This window comes from Scyliorhinus canicula, chromosome 3, assembly GCF_902713615.1.
Source record: "Scyliorhinus canicula chromosome 3, sScyCan1.1, whole genome shotgun sequence".
NCBI classification, from domain to species: domain Eukaryota; kingdom Metazoa; phylum Chordata; class Chondrichthyes; order Carcharhiniformes; family Scyliorhinidae; genus Scyliorhinus; species Scyliorhinus canicula.
The window spans coordinates 170,532,430-170,550,085 of record NC_052148.1 but is presented as its reverse complement, the minus strand read 5'-3'; the positions used below and the strand labels follow the sequence as shown (position 1 = coordinate 170,550,085).

Here is a 17,656-nt window from a genome sequence, read left to right as displayed (position 1 = left end):
CTGTTACTTCACAGCTCTAGGGTTCCAGGTTCGATTCCCAGATTGGGTCACTGTCTGTGCGGAGTCTGCACATTCTCCCTGTATCTGTGTGGATTTCCTCCGGGTTCTCCGGTTTCCTCCCACAAGTCCCGAACGATGTGCTTGATAGGTGAATTGATCATTCTGAATTCTCTCTCAGTGTACCAGAACAGGCGCGGGAATTTGGCGACTAGGGGATTTTCACAGTAACTTCATTGCAGTGTTAATGTAAGCCTACCTGTTACACTGATAAAGATTGTTATTGTAAATCATAGAGATTCCTCATTTGACTGTGGCAGTCGGAGTGGGCTGGGTTGGGGCCCAGCATGCAGTGGCGTTGTCGCTAGTGAGCGGGCTTTTGCCTCGGCGGTGCTGTGTGTTTCTGGATGATGGCCGCTATTGAGAGTGCTGTTCTTGGATGAGGATCTCGGCTCTGTGGTGCAGGTTACTGGAGATCACTCTGAGGACCTGTGAGGTATCCTTGGGCAATAGTGGAGATGCATGAGAGAATCCTTGTATTCGAAGGAGCACTTTCTCTATAAAAGACTTTGATTCATTGAGATCCTGCTGCATGACATGTCTTCTATCCTCATGGACTAGCATGTAGGGACCGGAGAAGAAGTGTTGTTGAGCCCGGTGCCTGGCAGGATCTGAAGGACGAATTCCCAATTGAGTTTGAAAACTGGTTGCCATGCTTTGGTAGTATTGATTTGGAGGCTGGGTGTATCGGCTTTGATGGAGCATGGAGTATCTGATCTTCAAAGCCTGGGCTTGGTTGAGTCTCCCCGACCACTGGCCCTGTATTATCCTATTCCTGATGCTTGCCATGAGGAGTTGGAGGTGGCTGATCAGGTTGAGTCATCCCCTTAGCCGGTGCCTAGGCTCTGGTTGCCTGGGCACCGGAGCAGCGGCATGGTGGAAGTGATGGTGCTTTATTCAATGGAATCCTTGAGAGGTCCTAAGGAGTGTTCTTTGATCCTGGCTTGACTTTGGCCTTTTCAAGCATCATAGGTGGTGTTATTATCCTGCAGATCTTCAATAATCCTGGACCTTACACTCCCTTGTGATTGTGTAGTTGACTATTTATTGTTGTCTTTTGTCCTGCATTGTCTGTGAGGTGTGAGCACAAGGGCGAGTGCCGTCTGTTACCCGGTTCTAGCAAAAATCATCTTGAGTTAATTATGTGGCATGTGGTCTGTGCAGTTTTACTTTGTTTCTTTGTCATTATGTGCAGTAATCCTTGTGGTCATGGGAAGGGAGTGCTTGTTTGACATCCCTTATCTTATTTATAATGAAGGTGGGTGGAGCCAAGGCAGGGTGGTGGGTGGATGGTTGGGGTAGAGTTGGATGATAGGGTTAGTTAAGTTCTCACTGAGATTGAGGACATCCCCCCCAGTTACAGCTAACTGAACCAGCTCTTTATTTTGTTTTTTGTTATTTTGAATTTAAGAATCTGTGGCAATTTATTTCGATGGCCCAGACAGACTATGTGTCCTGGGGAAGACTGGGTTGTTTCTGACCTTTCCATGGAACTACAGAACCAATGAATTCCTACAGTGCAGAAGGAAGTTTCCGTGAGGTTGGAGTTTTTTCTTTGGGTCTTTCTCATTAGAGCTATTAGAATGGGAGGAACTGAATGGTGGCGCACACCAGGGTTGGCTCAATTAATCCTTGGCTGGTTTGTTGAAGAGTGAGAATGTTTGCCAGGCCTCTATGCTGTTGGAGCCCTTCCCTCGGCAAGGACAGGTTTGATGGGGGAGTTAGGCGCTGTCATGTTAGGTACACTGGTCTAACACTGGCTGCAACTAGATGCAGCTTAGATCAGAAAGATACTCCAGACCTTGAAGTTAGCTCAATCAGGTTTATTGAACTAATAGCACAGTTAGCACAGTTCTCTGTGAGTTCGACTCTCTGCTAACTTAAGTGTGGTTACTCTGTCTGAGTGATCCAGACTAGCTCTTAGCCACATGGTGGAGGTGTGAGATTGTAGCAACACCCTTGACTGACTCTCTATATGTTCATCAGTGAAAAGAGGCAGAGTGTGAGTGCCTTGTGTAGTCAGATCCCACCCCTGAGTATCCTGCCGGCTTATTGGTCACGTCCTTTTCTCTGTGTCCATTAGCTGCTTGTCTGTATATCATTATGTGTGTGTCTGCATATCATGACAGGCGCCTTCCTTGCAGTGGTCCTATATGGTGGTGACCTGAGTGTCCACCTCACTGTGGTTGGGTTTTCCATGTGGAAGCAATGTTTGTGACTCTGTCGGGACAGCGCTGTAGTTTCCCTCAATATCCTTCTTGTAATGGTGACTAATATTCCTGGGTCAGCTTGGGTGTTCTTCCCTTAGGGATTTTCACACAGAGATCGCTGTGTGGGAGAGTGTGCACCATTTTACTATGTTTTCATGGCATCATCCTGTTTTTTCCCTTGTTCTCTGGTGGGGCTTTTGGATGCATCCAGGTATATCTAATGATTGTATCGAGCCAGTCACACTGCTATTCTGCTATTCTCCTGTTCCCCTCTGTATTCATCTATGTTGAACCGTTTTCCTTTGCTTGCTGTACTGTATAATTTTTGAAGTTTTGTTGCGTTATTTGCAAAAATGTAAAACCTTATTAAACATACTTTTAAAAAAAGAATGGATTAAACAGTATAAAATAAAGGAGCACATGACCCAAGTCTAGAAAGCAATCTTGGACAGGGCCGAGATGAGATGTGTGTAGAAGCAAGCATGGAGAGAGCTCCTCGCTTTTCGACCTTTTACTGGATATATCTCTTTTAAAAATATTTTTATTAAAGGCATTTTGCATATGTAAATGAAAATATCAGATGACCAAACATCAACAGGAATAGAGAACGCAGGCTGCCAGCACCCCCTGATACCAACATCCTAATACCCATCAATTCACATTGCAGAAATCAATAAACGGTTTCCACCTCCAGGTAAATCCCTTCTCTTCGCCCCGTAAAGCAAACTTGACTTTCTCCAAATGCAGAAATCAACTCCCCCGCCTTTCGTGTCTCCGAGTCCCATCAGCATAACAAGATCCATCTCCGGGCTATCAGGGAGGCAAAGGCCAACACATCGGCCTCTCTCCCCACCTGGACTCCCGGATCTTCCAATATACCGAATATCACCACCTCCGGACTCCAGGCCACCCCCACACCCAGAATCTCGGACATGACATCCGAGCACCCCTGCCAAACCCCCTTAGCTTCGGACACCCTCAGAACATGTGGACGTGACTCTCCCCTCCCCAATGTCATCCTCCACTAACAGTTTGTCCTCAACACCGGAGGCGGCAGCCCCGGGAAAGACGACATCTCACTCCTCACAAAATCCCTCACCTGCAGGGATCGGAAACCATTCCCTTTCGGCAGCTCATATATTTCCAGGCCTGCGAACCTGCCCCCTATAAACAAGTCCCTATAGTACTCTATCCCCATTTGCCCCCGCCACCAGAACCTCGCATCCAGCCCTGCTGGCACAAACCTGTGGTTATCACGTATTGGCACCTATAACGACATGCCCTCCAACCCTAAGTGATGCCCTCACTGACTCCACACCTGCAGCGCTGAAACCACCACTGGGCTCACAGAGTACTGGACCGACGAGAATGGAAGGGGTGCTAACAACTCAAACTCGTCCCCGTAAACGACGCTGCCTCCATCCACTCCCACACCGATACCTCCTCCAATGCCCACTTCCTCACCAATGCAATAGTCGCTGCCCAATAGTAGTTCATCAAAATTGGCATCACCTGCCACCAAACCCCTCCCTGCCTTCAAAAACACCCTCCTCAGCCACGGGATGTTCCCCGCCCACACAAACCTCAAAATTATCCCGCTCACCTTTCTGAAAAAGGACTTGGGCAGCACCATCATTTTAACAGTCTGCACACACCCAGCCAGTGACAACGGCAGCTCATCCCACCTCTTGAAATATGCCTTCATTCCCTCCACCAGCCGTGCCAAGTTCAATTTATGCAACTGTGCCTAGTTCTGTGCTACCTGGATTCCTGGATACCAAAACCCCGCCCCCACCACCCGGAATGGCAACTCTCCTAGCCTCCTCTCCTGTATTCTAGCATTAATCCAGAACAACCCGCTCTCTCCAAGGTCAATTTATACCCTGAGAACCAGCCAAATTCCCTCAGGATCTCCATGATCCTTCCAAAACTTCCTGCTGGGTGAATAACAAAATACAACAAGACTCTGTGCTCGGCCCCACCCGCTCAATGCCTTTCCAGCACCTCGCCGCTCTATGTGCCATTGCCAATGACTCTATTGCAAAAACAGAAAGCTATGGGGAGAGTGGGCTGTCCTGCCTCATCTCCAATACAGCACGAAGAACCTGGAACTTGTCTTATTTGTCTGGGCACTGGCCATTAGCGCCCTGTACAGCAGCCAAATCCAATCCATGAATCCCTGACCAAACCCAAACAGACACAGCACGTCTAACAGATAAGACCACTCCACCCGATCAAAAGCCTTCTCTGCGTCCATAGCCACTACTACTACCTCCTGCTCCACCGAGAGCATCGTAATAACATGAAGCAGCCTCTGCACATTCGCTGACAACTGCAGCCCCTTCACAAATCCTGTCTTGTCCTCCCCTGTCAGTCCCGGCACACAGTCATCTATCCGTGATGCTAACACCTTCGCTAACAACTTTGCATCCACATTAACCAGTGATATCGGGCAATATGACCCATACTGTTCTGGGTCCTTATCTTTCTTCAAAATCAGCTAAATGGACACCTGGGACAATGTGGGTGGGGAGTTCCCCTCTACCCCTTGTCTCATTGTACACCCCCACTAACAGATGCCCCAACTCTGCGCCAAACGTCTTGTAGATCTCCGTTAACTACCCATCTGGCCCCGGGGCCTATCCTGCCAGCCTCGACCCAATGCCATCCATCACCTCCCTCAATCCAATCGGGGCACCCAATCCCTGCACCCTCGCCTCCTCCACCTTAGGGAACTCCAACCCTTCTGTAGAAGGCCTCAAATACCCCATTCACAACTTCTGGGTCTGACACCACTTTGCCCCTCTCATCCTGACTCTACCAATCTCCCTCGCCGCAGCCTGTTGGTGAGCCAACATCCTACTCGCCTTTTTCCCGTTCTCGTACACTGCCCCTCTGGCCCTCTGCGACTGCCCTACAGCCTTCCCTGTGTTCACCCACCCAAACTCCATCTGGAGTCTCTGCCTCTCCTTTAATAGCCCCTCCTCTAGCGCAACCGAGTACATCCAAGCCACCCTCAAAATCCCATCGACTAGCCTTGCTCTCTCCTCTCACTCCACCCTCTCCCTATACACCCGGATTGAGATAGATTTGCCCCTAACTACCGCCTTAAGTGTCCTCCACAGCGTGGAGGCTGAGACCTCCCTCGTGTCATTCTGGTCCACATAGCCCTGAATGGCGGCCCTCACTCATTTGCACCCCCCCTTATCAGCTAACGACCCCAGGTCCAGCTTCCAATGCCGTTAGGTGGCCATTAGGCCTCCCCCTGAGCCACCCGCAAATCCACCCAGTGCGGCACATGCTAAAAAACCACTTTCGCCGGATACTCAGAGTCGGCCATCCCTGCCAGTAGCGCCTTATCCATCACGAAAAAATAGGTCTGGGCGTATAGCCGGAGCACATGTGAGAAGTGCGAGAACTCCTTTACCCATGGCCCCCAAACCTCCACCGGTCCCCACCCCCCTGCGCTCCATGAACCCCCTCAACTGCCTAGCCACCGTCGACACCTTTGCTGACGTGGAACACGACCAGTCCATCCTCGGATCCAGAACTGTGTTAAAATCGCCTCCCCATTATCAACTGGTGCGTTTTCAGATCCGGGACCTACATCGTCCCAATTCGGGGCATAAATATTCATCAGGGCCACCGGCAGCCCCTCCAATTTCCCACTGTCCATCACATTCCTGCCCCCCGGTCGCCTAAAATACTACCCACATTAAAAGTCACTTTTGTATTGACCAGCACCGCCAGTCCCTCATCTTCATGTCTGTGATGAACAGTATTAATAACTGCTGTAAACGGTACCTGACCTTTAATACCTTGCCCCTTTAAGATGCTTGGAACCCTGGGGGACTCCGCCTCTGGCTACGCCCCCAGGAAACGGTATATAGGATAAGGCTCCATGTGGTGAGCACACTTCTCTCGGATGCTGTTCAGTTCTCTGTAGATTAAAGCCTTTTGATTACTGACCTCGCTCTCGCGTCATAATTGAGGGTGCCTCAATGTCCAACCCCAAGTGGAAAAACCTGCCCCACCCATCCTTCCCTCAGCCTCGTCCGATCTCCCAACTTCATGTGTGTCTCCTACAAGAACACAACGTCTGCCTTCAGACTCCTCAAGTACGGGAAAACACACGACCGCTTAACCGGTCCATTCAGCAGTGGCACATTCCTCGTAACCAGCTTGGTCAGGGGACACACCGCCCCATCCCCTGCCGATCAACCATAACCTTTCTTTAGCCAGATCCCCCGGCCCACATCTCGCGCTTTTCCAGGCCCGCCCCAAGAGTCCGCCGCCATCCCTCCTTACCCAATAGCGCTACACCAGCCACACCCATGTCATCAACCCTCCCATACCCAAACAAAGAACCAACCGATTACCCCTTTCCCCATACCCTCCTCCTGACAATATCCCACTTCACTCCCATTAACTAGCCCAACCAGCTAGCATGACGGGCCCCGCCTGGGACCTCTGACTACCCCTCATCTCCTCAATCCACCCCTCCCCCCTTGCATCCAAACAACCAATATAGAATGGGGAAAAAAAGGCAAACTCACCATCACCACTCCCCCCATCGTAACCTGCACCAATCCACCCACCAATACTCTTCACATTTTACATAAAAAACTCCTCCAAAATTCAATGTCCTCACACTCCTCCCAGTCCATGATCCCTCATAAGGTCCATCACCTCCTCCGGCCAGTCAAAATAAAATTCTTGCTTCTGGTGCGTAACCCACAAGTGAGGAGGGTACAACACCCCGAAGTTCAACTTGAAGAGTGCTTTAACCCAGTTATACCCGGTCCTCCAATTGGCCAACTCTGATCCCAGACCTCAAAATCTTCTCCTTATCAAGGAACCAGTGCAGCCTCACCACCATCTCCCTCGGCAGCTCCCACACCTTTGGCCTCCCCCTCAGCGCCCTGTGCGCTCGGTCCAACTCGAGAGTTCGGCCTAAGGCCCCCACCCCCATCAGCTTCTCCAGTATGCTCGCCACATACCTGGCAGCTACCATGCGCTAATTGCCTTCAGGCATCCCACGATCCTCAGGTTTTGCCTCCTGGAGTAGTTCTCGAGATCTCCAGCTACTACCTCAACCTTTTCTGGCCTCTCGTCACTATACCTATCTCTGCCTCTAGCGAGGTCAACTGATCCTCATGCTCCCCCACCGACCCCTCCACCTGAGGATGGCCCTGAGCCTCCTGCCTCGGGTCTATATGCTCAATCGCTGCTCTAAGCGGCTCCACCACTGATGAGCCATAAACCAGTCCCACCAGAGGAGAATCACATTCCTACGCCACTCGTGTACCTTTTTGCCATCAAACACCGCACAATTGGGGTGGGAAAGGACCAAAAAAATCCACCTTGAGCGGGAGCCACAAAATATGTGACCATGGCTGCCATGGAAGCATACTGTATATATCTAAATGGTTACTAATAGTTAAGAAATGCTTACTGTTAAACTATATAAGACCCAGAGCCTCTTTGTGAGACCTACTGAATTACGTACAACATCTTACAATAACTACATTAATCAACAAAGAGATATTGTTACATGACATGGAAAATATTTAATAATAGCCTTTGGTGTTGTCACACTTAGGCTTACATTAACGCTGCATTGAAGTTACTGAGGAAATCCCCCAGTTGTCACATTCAGGTAGAATTCCGAATGTCTAATTCACCTAACAGCACGTCTTTCGGAATTTTTGGGAGGAAACCGGAGCACCCGGAGGAAACCCACGCAGACACGGGAAGAACGTGCAGACTCTGCACAGACAGTGACCCAAGCTGGGAATCAAACCTGGGACCCTGGAGCTGTGAAGCAACAGTGCTAACCACTGTGCTACCATGCCGCAACTTTCTTCTTGAATGAGAACTCTGTGGCAGGAGGACCTTTTCCCCCTTGCTGGTTTGACAAAATCTGCTTTTGCTCCACTACACCACTGAACCATCCTTAAAATGTTAAAATTGTAACATTTTACAACTTAGGTGCCTACTTTACAGTTGCAAATCTGTCAAACCAAACTGCCTGTGACCTTGTGCAGGGCACTGTTATACCAGAGCTGTTCCACACAGTTCATTGTGATCACTTTCACCAAATAGTTTTGTGACTTTGTGGTACCAGTGGGTGAGAATGGGTGAGATGCCCCCCCTCCCACTCCGAACCCACAACGTAGGCAACAGAAAACACAAAGGGAAGGAGGAGGCGGGGAGGGATAGGAGCTGGGGGACAGAATACCCAGAACGAAAGAGAGGGATGCCAAGGAGGGGTCAGGGAAGAAGGAAGGGGGGCGGAGGAAACATCAAGAACGATTGTATGTACATAAGAACTGCACAAGCGGTAAATATTGTGCGCAAATATTTATTACGTATAATTGAAAATGCCAATAAAAATATTCCAAATAAAAGAAGCAAATCATGCGTGTCATCTTGCTGAATAACCAGAATTAGTTGTTGGTAGGCAGGTCTTGTCCCCACTGGTACCACAAAGTCACAAAACTATTTGGTGAAAGTGATCACAATGAACTGCCTCCCGGATCTCTGAATCTTCCCACATGTACCAAGTCTGGGGACTAGAACTCGCAAAGAGGAGAGCAAGTTTCAACAAAGTTAAGGCGGCCCTGTTTGAGAAAGACATTAAATTCAGACTGTTATACCTGACGTGTCTTTGGGTGACCTACGAGAACTGGGAGCTGTACTTTAATTCTCTGGAAGAGGTGGTTACTTTCATGAAAGACAATAATCTGGTTTAAGGACTCTTAAATTAAGGACTCTTAAATTAAGGACTCTTAAATTCTAACTGTGGTGGGCTGAGTTTGAGGGACGGGATGGAGTGGCGGGGAGGAGAGAAAAATGGTCTGTGTTCTGCTTTGTCTTGTTTAAAATGTCAGTATTTTAATTCTGTGTGTTAAGTTGCGATGTTTGGGAAAAGGGTTTGGGTGTTTTATTTTTTTAAAAATGTTTATCTCTCTTTTTTCTCTCATCTTGTGTAATTTGATTTTGATTTAGTCTCTGTAACAAAGATGGTTGATTCTTGCATGCATAATTTTGATTAAGCTGCTTGGAGCTTCTTCTATTGTATTTGATTCTCTTTGAAAGTAATGGGACTTCTAAATTCTTGGAAGAGCAGGGTCGGATTAGAACAAGTCAACATGGATTTAGTAAGGGGAGGTCGTGCCTGACGAACCTGTTAGAATTCTTTGAGGAGGTGACAAGTAGGTTAGACCAGGGAAACCCAGTGGATGTGGTCTATCTGGATTTCCAAAAGGCCTTTGATAAGGTGCCACACAGGAGGCTGCTGAGTAAGGTGAGGGCCCATGGTGTTCGAGGTGAGCTACTGGCATGGGTTGAGGATTGGCTGTCTGACAGAAGGCAGAGAGTTGGGATAAAAGGTTCTTTTTCGGAATGGCAGCCGGTGACCAGCGGTGTCCCACAGGGTTCAGTGTTGGGGCCGCAGCTGTTCACCATATATATTAATGATCTGGATGAAGGGACTGGGGGCATTCTAGCAAAGTTTGCCGATGATACGAAGTTAGGTGGTCAGGCAGGTAGTGCTGAGGAAGTGGGGAGGCTGCAGAAGGATCTAGACAGTTTGGGAGAGTGGTGCAGGAAATGGCTGATGCAATTCAATGTGAGAAAATGTGAGGTCTTGCACTTTGGAAAAAAAAATCCAAGCATAGACTACTTTCTAAACGGTGAGAAAATTCATAATGCCAAAGTACAAAGGGATCTGGGAGTGCTAGTCGAGGATTCCCTAAAGGTAAACATGCAGGTTGAATCTGTGATTAAGAAAGCGAATGCAATGTTGTCATTTATCTCAAGAGGGTTGGAATATAAAAGCAGCGATGTGCTACTGAGCCTTTATAAGGCTCTGGTTAGGCCCCATTTGGAGTACTGTGTCCAGTTTTGGGCCCCACATCTCAGGAAGGACATACTGGCACTGGAGCGTGTCCAGCGGAGATTCACACGGATGATCCCTGGAATGGCGGGTCTAACATATGATGAACGGCTGAGGATCCTGGGATTGTATTCATTGGAGTTTAGAAGGTTAAGGGGAGATCTAATAGAAACTTACAAGATAATACATGGCTTAGAAAGGGTGGACGCAAAGAAACTGTTTCCGTTAGGCGAGGAGACGAGGACCCGTGGGCACAGCCTTAGAATTAGAGGGGGTAAATTCAGAACAGAAATGCGGAGACATTTCTTCAGCCAGAGAGTGGTGGGCCTGTGGAATTCATTGCCGCGGAGTGCAGTGGAGGCCGGGACGCTAAATGGCTTCAAGGCAGAGATAGATAAATTCTTGATGTCGCGAGGAATTAAGGGCTACGGGGAGAATGCTGGTAGGTGGAGTTGAAATGCCCATCAGCCATGATTGAATGGCGGAGTGGACTCGATGGGCCGAATGGCCTTACTTCCACCCCTATGTCTTATGGTCTTGTGGTCTTATGGACTAATAAGAATCAGTCAGAGGGGGAGGGGTAGAACCTGGCAATCTGGTGTAACGACTTTTAAACTCAAACTGTGGGGTCTGAGTTTGGGGGAGGAGAAAGGATGGCGGGGAGGTGAGAAAAATGGTTATGTTTTGCTATGTCTTGTTTAAAATTTTGGTCTTTTAATTCTGTGAGATAAGTTGCGATGTTCGGGAAGAAAAGAGTTTGGTGTTTTAATTTGTTTTTCTTTCTTTCCTCTTTTCTTGCGTAATTTGATTTTGATTGACTGCTTTATGTATGATATCACAGAGGGAAGAACTTTTAAGATGCGATGGGGTGTTTTCGTTTCTGCAAGAATGATGGTTGATTCTTGCATGCATAATTTCACTTAAGCTGCTTGAAGCTTCTTCCTTTGTGTTGGATTCTGTTTGAAGGTAACAGGACTGATAAGAATCGGTTAAAGGGGCAGGGGTTTGCCTCTTTGCCTGCGCGTGGGGGAGGGTATGTTTGCTTTTTGGGATTGTTGTTACTGTGTTGAGTGCTTGTTTTATTGCTAGGTGTGATAGAATCTGGCAGTTAGCAGGCTTTTTGACGCCAGAGAGTGGGAGATGCTGAGCTAGCTGGATAGCTGGTTCACGGGAGCAAAGTGGGGGGAGAGCTGAGGAAAGATGAAGTGGGGGGGAGGGGGAGGTGGGAGGGGGGTACTGCTGATGGGTAAGGGACAGTTAGGAGACTGGAGATGGAGATCAGGTGGCAGTCACCGCCGAGAGGCGGATCAAGCGATGTGTGGAACACGGGCTAGGAGCTGGCCTAGGAAAGGTCGTGGTTGACTGACAGGGGAGGGAGGCAAAAGCCCCCCCCTGACCAAACTGGTTACATGGAATGTTCGGGACTGAACGGGCCGGTTAAGAGAACTCGTGTGTTCGCACACCTGAGACAGTTAAAACCGGACATGGCTATGTTACAGGAGACACACTTGAAGCTGGGAGAGCAAATTAGATTAAGGAAGGGATGGGTCGGGCAAGTGTTTCATTCAGGACTGGACTTTAAAACAAGGGGAGTGGCTATCCTGATTAATAAAAAGGTGACATTCGAGGTGGGGAGGATAGAGCTAGACCCGGGAGGCAGATTTATTATGGTTAGCGGGAAGCTGGAGGGAATGGCAGTGGTGCTGGTGAATATATATGGCCCAAACTGGGATGATGTCGCATTTATCAGGAAGGTGCTGGGGAAGATCCCAGACCTTGACTTGCACTGGCTGATCTTGGGGGGGTGACTTTAATACGGTCCTGGACCCGAGGTTGGACCGGTCGAGTGCTAGGTCAGGGAAGCTATCAGCAATGGCAAAGGAACTGCAGGGGTTCATGGAGCGCATGGGAGGGGTGGATCCGTGGAGATTTGAGAAACCAAGGAGCAGGGAATATTCATTCTACTCCCATGTACATAAGGTCTACTCCAGGGTAGATTTCTTCATGCTAGATAAAACACTGCTAGCAGGGGTTGAGGACACTGAGTACTCAGCAATTGTGGTCTCAGATCATGCACCACACTGGATAGACCTACGGGCAGGCAAAGGAAAGTCTCAACGCCCACAGTGGAGACTAGATACAGGGCTGTTAGCGGATGAGGAGATCTGCGAGCGAGTGAGAGAGGCCATTCGGGGGTACATAAAGATCAATGACACGGGAGGGATTGCAGCTGGGGTGGTCAGGGAGGCACTGATAGCGGTCATTAGAGGGGAATGTATTTCGATTGAAGCCCACAGGGATAAAACTGAGCGGTTGGAGCTGGACAGATTGGTAGGAGAAATCTTACAGGTGGCCAGGAGATACTCGGAGTCTCCAAATGAGGAGCTCCTAAAGGAACGTCAGAGACTTCAAATGGAGTTTTGGCTCCTTTCCACAGGTAAGGCGGAGGGTCAGCTGAGGGTAAAAGGAGCAATATATGAACATGGGGAGAAAGCTAGCAGGATGCTGGCACATCAGCTGAGGAAACAAGAGGCGGCGAGAGAAATAGGGAAAATAAAGGATTTGAGGGGGAAGACGGTGACGGACCCGGGATCGGTGAATGAAGTGTTCCAGGAATTTTATAGCCAGCTATACAAGTTGGAACCCCCGAATGGGGAGGAGGGCATGAATCAATTCCTGGGGAGGCTAGAGTTCCCCAAGGTAGATGAGGAGCTGGTGGAGGCCCTGGGGGGCCCAATTGTGCTTGAGGAGGTGATAGATGGACTGGGGGGCAATACAATCGGGTAAAGCTCCGGGACCTGATGGGTTCCCAGTGGAATTTTATAAGAAGTTCTCTGGGTTACTGGGGCCGCTCCTGGTTAAGGCTTTCAATGAGTCCAAGGAGCTGGGAGTACTCCCACCCCCCCAGGCCCCGGTTTGAGGGGGGGGGGTGATGACCAAAATCATGGAGGTATTAGGAGAATTTGGGCGATTTTCAGGCTATAAATTAAACATGGGAAAAAGCGAGATGTTCGTGATTAGGCACGGGGGGAGGAAAGGAGGCTGAAGGAGCTACCTTTTAAAGTGGTTGGGAAGTGTTTTAGGTATCTGGGGATTCAAGTGACCAAGGATTGGGGGCAGCTTCACAAGTTAAATTTGGGCAAAGCAGTGGATCAAATGAGGAGGGAATTTTGTAGATGGGACATGCTCCCACTGACACTGGCGGGGAGGGTTCAGATGGTGAAGATGACTGTCCTTCCGAGACTGCTTTTCTTTTTTCAGTGTCTCCCGATTTTTGTCCCAAAGGGTTTTTTCAGAAGTTTGAATGTGGCGATATCGAGGTTTATATGGGCGGGTAAAACCCCGAGAGTAAAGAGGCCACTCCTGGAACGGACCCACGGAGAAGGGGGCTTGGCTCTCCCGAACTTTATTAACTATTACTGGGCTGCCAACATAACGATGGTCAGGAAGTGGGTAGTGGGGAGGGGTCTGTCTGGGAGTGGATAGAGGCAGCATCCTGCAAAGGTACGAGTTCGGAGGCTTTACTGACAGTGCCCCTGCCGTTCTCACTGGCTCGGTACTCCACATGTCCTGTGGTGGTGGCAGCCCTAAGGGTGTGGGGGCAATGGAGGCAGCACATGAGACTGGAGGGGGTGTCAGTATGGTCACCGATCTGTGACAATCACCGGTTTGTCCCGGGGGTGCTGGATGGGTGTTTTAAGGTATGGCAGCGGGCAGGGATTGAGAGGTTTGGGCATCTATTCATCAAGGAGGGCTTCCCGACCTTACAGATATTAGAGGAGGAGTTTAACTTGCCGACAGGGAACAGGTTTTGGTATCTTCAAGTGCGGGACTTTGTACGGAGACAGGTCCCAAGTTTTCCTCGCCTCCCCCTGAGGGGACTACAGGATAAAGTGCTGTCAAAAACAGGGGTTGGAGGTGGGAAGGTTTTGGCGATATACAGGGAATTGTTAGAGTGGGAAGGGGCCCCTATCAGAGAGGTGAAGAGGAAGTGGGTAGAGGAGCTAGGAGGGGAGCTGGAAACTGAACTGTGGGAAAAAGCCTTGAAAAGGGTAAATGCATCCTCATCCTGTGCTGGACTCAGCTTGATTCAGTTCAAGGTAGTCCACAGGGCCCACAGGACGGTAGCCCGGATGTTCTTCGAGGAGGTGGAGGACAGATGTGGGGGTAGCCCGGCCAACCATGTTCATATGTTTTGGGCATGTCTGAAACTGAGGGAATTCTGGCAGGGATTTGCCTCCGAGTCCAGAATTAGCAATATTTAGGGTGTCGGAGGATCCGAGGGCAAAGGTGGGGAGGGAGGATGATAGTCTGGCCTTCTCCTCCCTGGTGGCCCGGAGACGGATCTTGCTGAGATGGAGGGACTCGGAGCCCCGAAATCAGGAGTGTGGGTCAGCGTAATGGTAGAGTTTCTCAGTCTGGAGAAACGTAAGTTTGCTTTAAGAGGATCAATACAGGGATTCACCCGGAGTTGGCAGTTGTTCATCGATTTCTTTAACAAAACCTGAACGTCAGCAGTAAGGGGGGGGGGGGGGGAAGGGAAAAAGGGGAGGGAGGAAAATAGGAAGCATGGTAATGTTAAATAAGGACAGGGAATTTCGTATACGGGTAATTGGGGATAGGGCGGGAGAAGTGGGGTACGTGGTTTATTGTGTGTTGTTACTTTAGGGGGCATTTTGTGCATTGACCTGCGTGGTTGTTTTAGAAATGTCAATATGTTAAATTATGAAAATTACAAATGCTTCAATAAAATATTTTTTTTAAAAAATAAGTGTATCCTCTTTTTTAAATGTCAGCTATACATCTTCTCACCGTATCACTTCATCTATGTCCTCTTCAAAAGGACCAGGGGCGGGATTCTCCGACACCTCCGTCCCCATCGTGTCCCGAATTCTCCGCCCCCTGAGATTCAGCGGGGGCGGGAATCGCGCCGCGCCGGTCGGCGGGCCCCCCGCAGCGATTCTCCATCCCGCGATGGGCCGAAGTCCCGCCGCTGACAGACCTTTCCGCCGACGTGGATTAAACCACCTACCTGACCGGCGGGATTGGCGGCGCGGGCGGGCCCCGGGGTCCTTGGAGGGGAGGGGGCGCGGGGCAATCTGACCCCGGGGGGTGCCCCCACGGTGGCCTGGCCCACGATCGGGGCCCACCGATCGGCGGGCAGGCCTGTGCCGGGGGGGCACTCTTTCTTCCGCCTCCGCCATGGCTTTCACCATGGCAGAGGCGGAAGGGACCCCCTCCCCTGCGCATGCGTCGGTATGACGTCAGTAGCCGCTGACGCTCCGGCGCATGCGCGGACTTACGCCAGCTGGCGAAGTCCTTTCGGCCCCGGCTGGCGTGGCGCCAAAGGCCGTTCAAGCCAGCCGGCAGAATGGGAACCACTCCGGCGCGGGCCTAGCCCCTCAATGTGAGGGTTTGGCCCCTAAAGGTGCAGAGAATTCCACACCTTTGGGGCAGCCCGACGCCAGAGTGGTTCACGCCACTCCGACACGCCAGGACCCCCCGCCCGACCGGGTAGGGGAGAATCCCGACCATGGACTTGTTTCTGCCTCTCCCTACAATGGGTTCCCTCTGAAACTCATTCCACAATCCTTTGGGTGAAATGGTTCTGTCTAACTTCATTGCTAATTTGCTCATTTTCAAACCTAAGGCTTTATTCTATTCTTTGATGAAAACAGACAGTAAGTTTTATCCATGCCCGTGCTGTTGAATATCACTAATTGTGACGATAATTAGGCCTTGGGCCTGAATTTTGTCCCCCAGGTATATGCTGCTTCAGTTATCTTACTCCATATCTCTCTTGCCCTGTTGAAAATGTGTTCATATTCACCCTATTCCTAAAAAACAAGATGATCCCTGCCCCTTACAACTATTGCTGTATCTTACATTGGTAATTCCTGGCTTCATTTTCAGAAGGTTCAAGTCACTTTTAATATCTTGAAGTGCACATATGTATAAAGGTACATGCTCAGCAAAAACCAAATGAGATATCACCTGAGTGTTCGGCCTTTTGGTTTATTCCAGTTTATAACTATCAAATACACATCATAAGAAAAATGACCAAAGTTCACTGCTGTTTATATTAATTTGATTGATTAATAGATGGAGCAGTGGACAAGAATCTAACATGCATTGTGACTGTGTGAGGAAATGTTAAAAGAACTGCCTCATTTTGATATAATCAACCACCAGGGGCTGGTTTAGCTCACTCGGCTAAATCGCTGGCTGACAAGCACAGTTCAATTCCTGTACCAGGTGCCGGAATGTGGCGACTAGGAGCTTTTCACAGTAACTTAATTGAAGCCTACTCGTGACAATAAGCGATTTTCATTTTCATTTTTTCATTTTCATTTCACAGTTATTGCCACTGAAGGGTGTTGGCAGCACATTTCAGTTGGACATAGCAGCTGCTGCAGCAATGAAAGTAAGTTCACTAAAAATGTGGTTTTGACGACGTGTTAGAATTTTGAATCTGGCACCATCCGTTCCTGCTTTGGAATCTCTGCTGCTCAGAGTACGTTAAAGGTTCAGGTGTAATGATTTAGATGTAAAAGGTTCAGTTTGTTTTATATTCTGCTCCGGTCCAGTTACTGCAATGGTTTTTTTTTAAACCAGTGCCACTGCTGAGCTGAAATGATTGGCACTTTTACCACTCCACCCCCGAAAGCAATATTTCTTTAATTCAATTTGGAATGAGTTCACATTGTGCAGCATCATCGCAGAGAACAGGAACTCATGGCCTGAGAAATCGGCAGCTACACCTCACTGCTCAGGAATGCCATGCAATACAGAGTCAATGCACTAAATTATCTACAGACTGCAAATCAGAAAATTCAATGCCACTGTGCAGAGGCTAAAGAATTTAGCATGAAAAGGTTAATTCGAGGAATGACATTAATGGGCAACTCAATTGCGCTGCATTTGCATTTTAATGAAAATGCACAAGTGTTTTCGACCAGTATTATTTTATACTCACAACGTTGGCAATGCTTTTTGGAAGCAACAAGAAGTGTAGGTAGCCCCTGTACTTATTCCAGTATTTTGTTTCTCTTGCAGCCCTTCATAATGCAGCGGTGGCTGTCCGAACCATTGAAGCCCTTCTTGATGACTCATCGCAGGTGGGTAACACTTTTTTATGATGTCACAACAGCAGCTCTGATCTCAGCACTCCCTTGTGACATCACAGTAACCTCTGCTGCTTCAGTCAGAGTCAAACCACAGCTTCAAACTAACATCATGCACCAACTCGCCTCCGAAGGTTTTCCTCACGGAATAATCCCAACAGGGGGAGCGGATGGGGGCTGAGGGTGGGGGGTGTCATAATATCCACTCATGTATATCACGAGATGCAGACAGGCAGTAATTGACACAAAGGATAACCAATGAACACACACGACACAGAACAACCAATCACCAGACAGGACACCACGACTTCAAAGCCCACAGAGCATTAAGGCTCTCCCTCTCTCACAGGACACGGCTCGGGAGA

The 17,656-nt window shown here is 49.1% G+C and overlaps 1 protein-coding gene across 3 annotated transcripts in view; it reads right to left on the bottom strand.

Annotated features, from left to right (window-relative positions):
• LOC119963121 (transmembrane protein 144-like) overlaps positions 1-17,325 on the bottom strand; it is a 123,114-nt gene extending 105,789 nt beyond the window's left edge. For 2 of the 3 annotated variants that reach the window (XM_038791739.1, XM_038791738.1), the window contains exon 1: positions 17,144-17,320. The gene's annotated coding sequence lies outside the window, so the exon portion shown is untranslated. Of the gene's footprint in view, positions 1-17,143 lie in introns of all 3 variants that reach the window. The other variant, XM_038791741.1, reaches the window with a different exon arrangement.
• Positions 17,326-17,656: the final 331 nt, after the last annotated feature.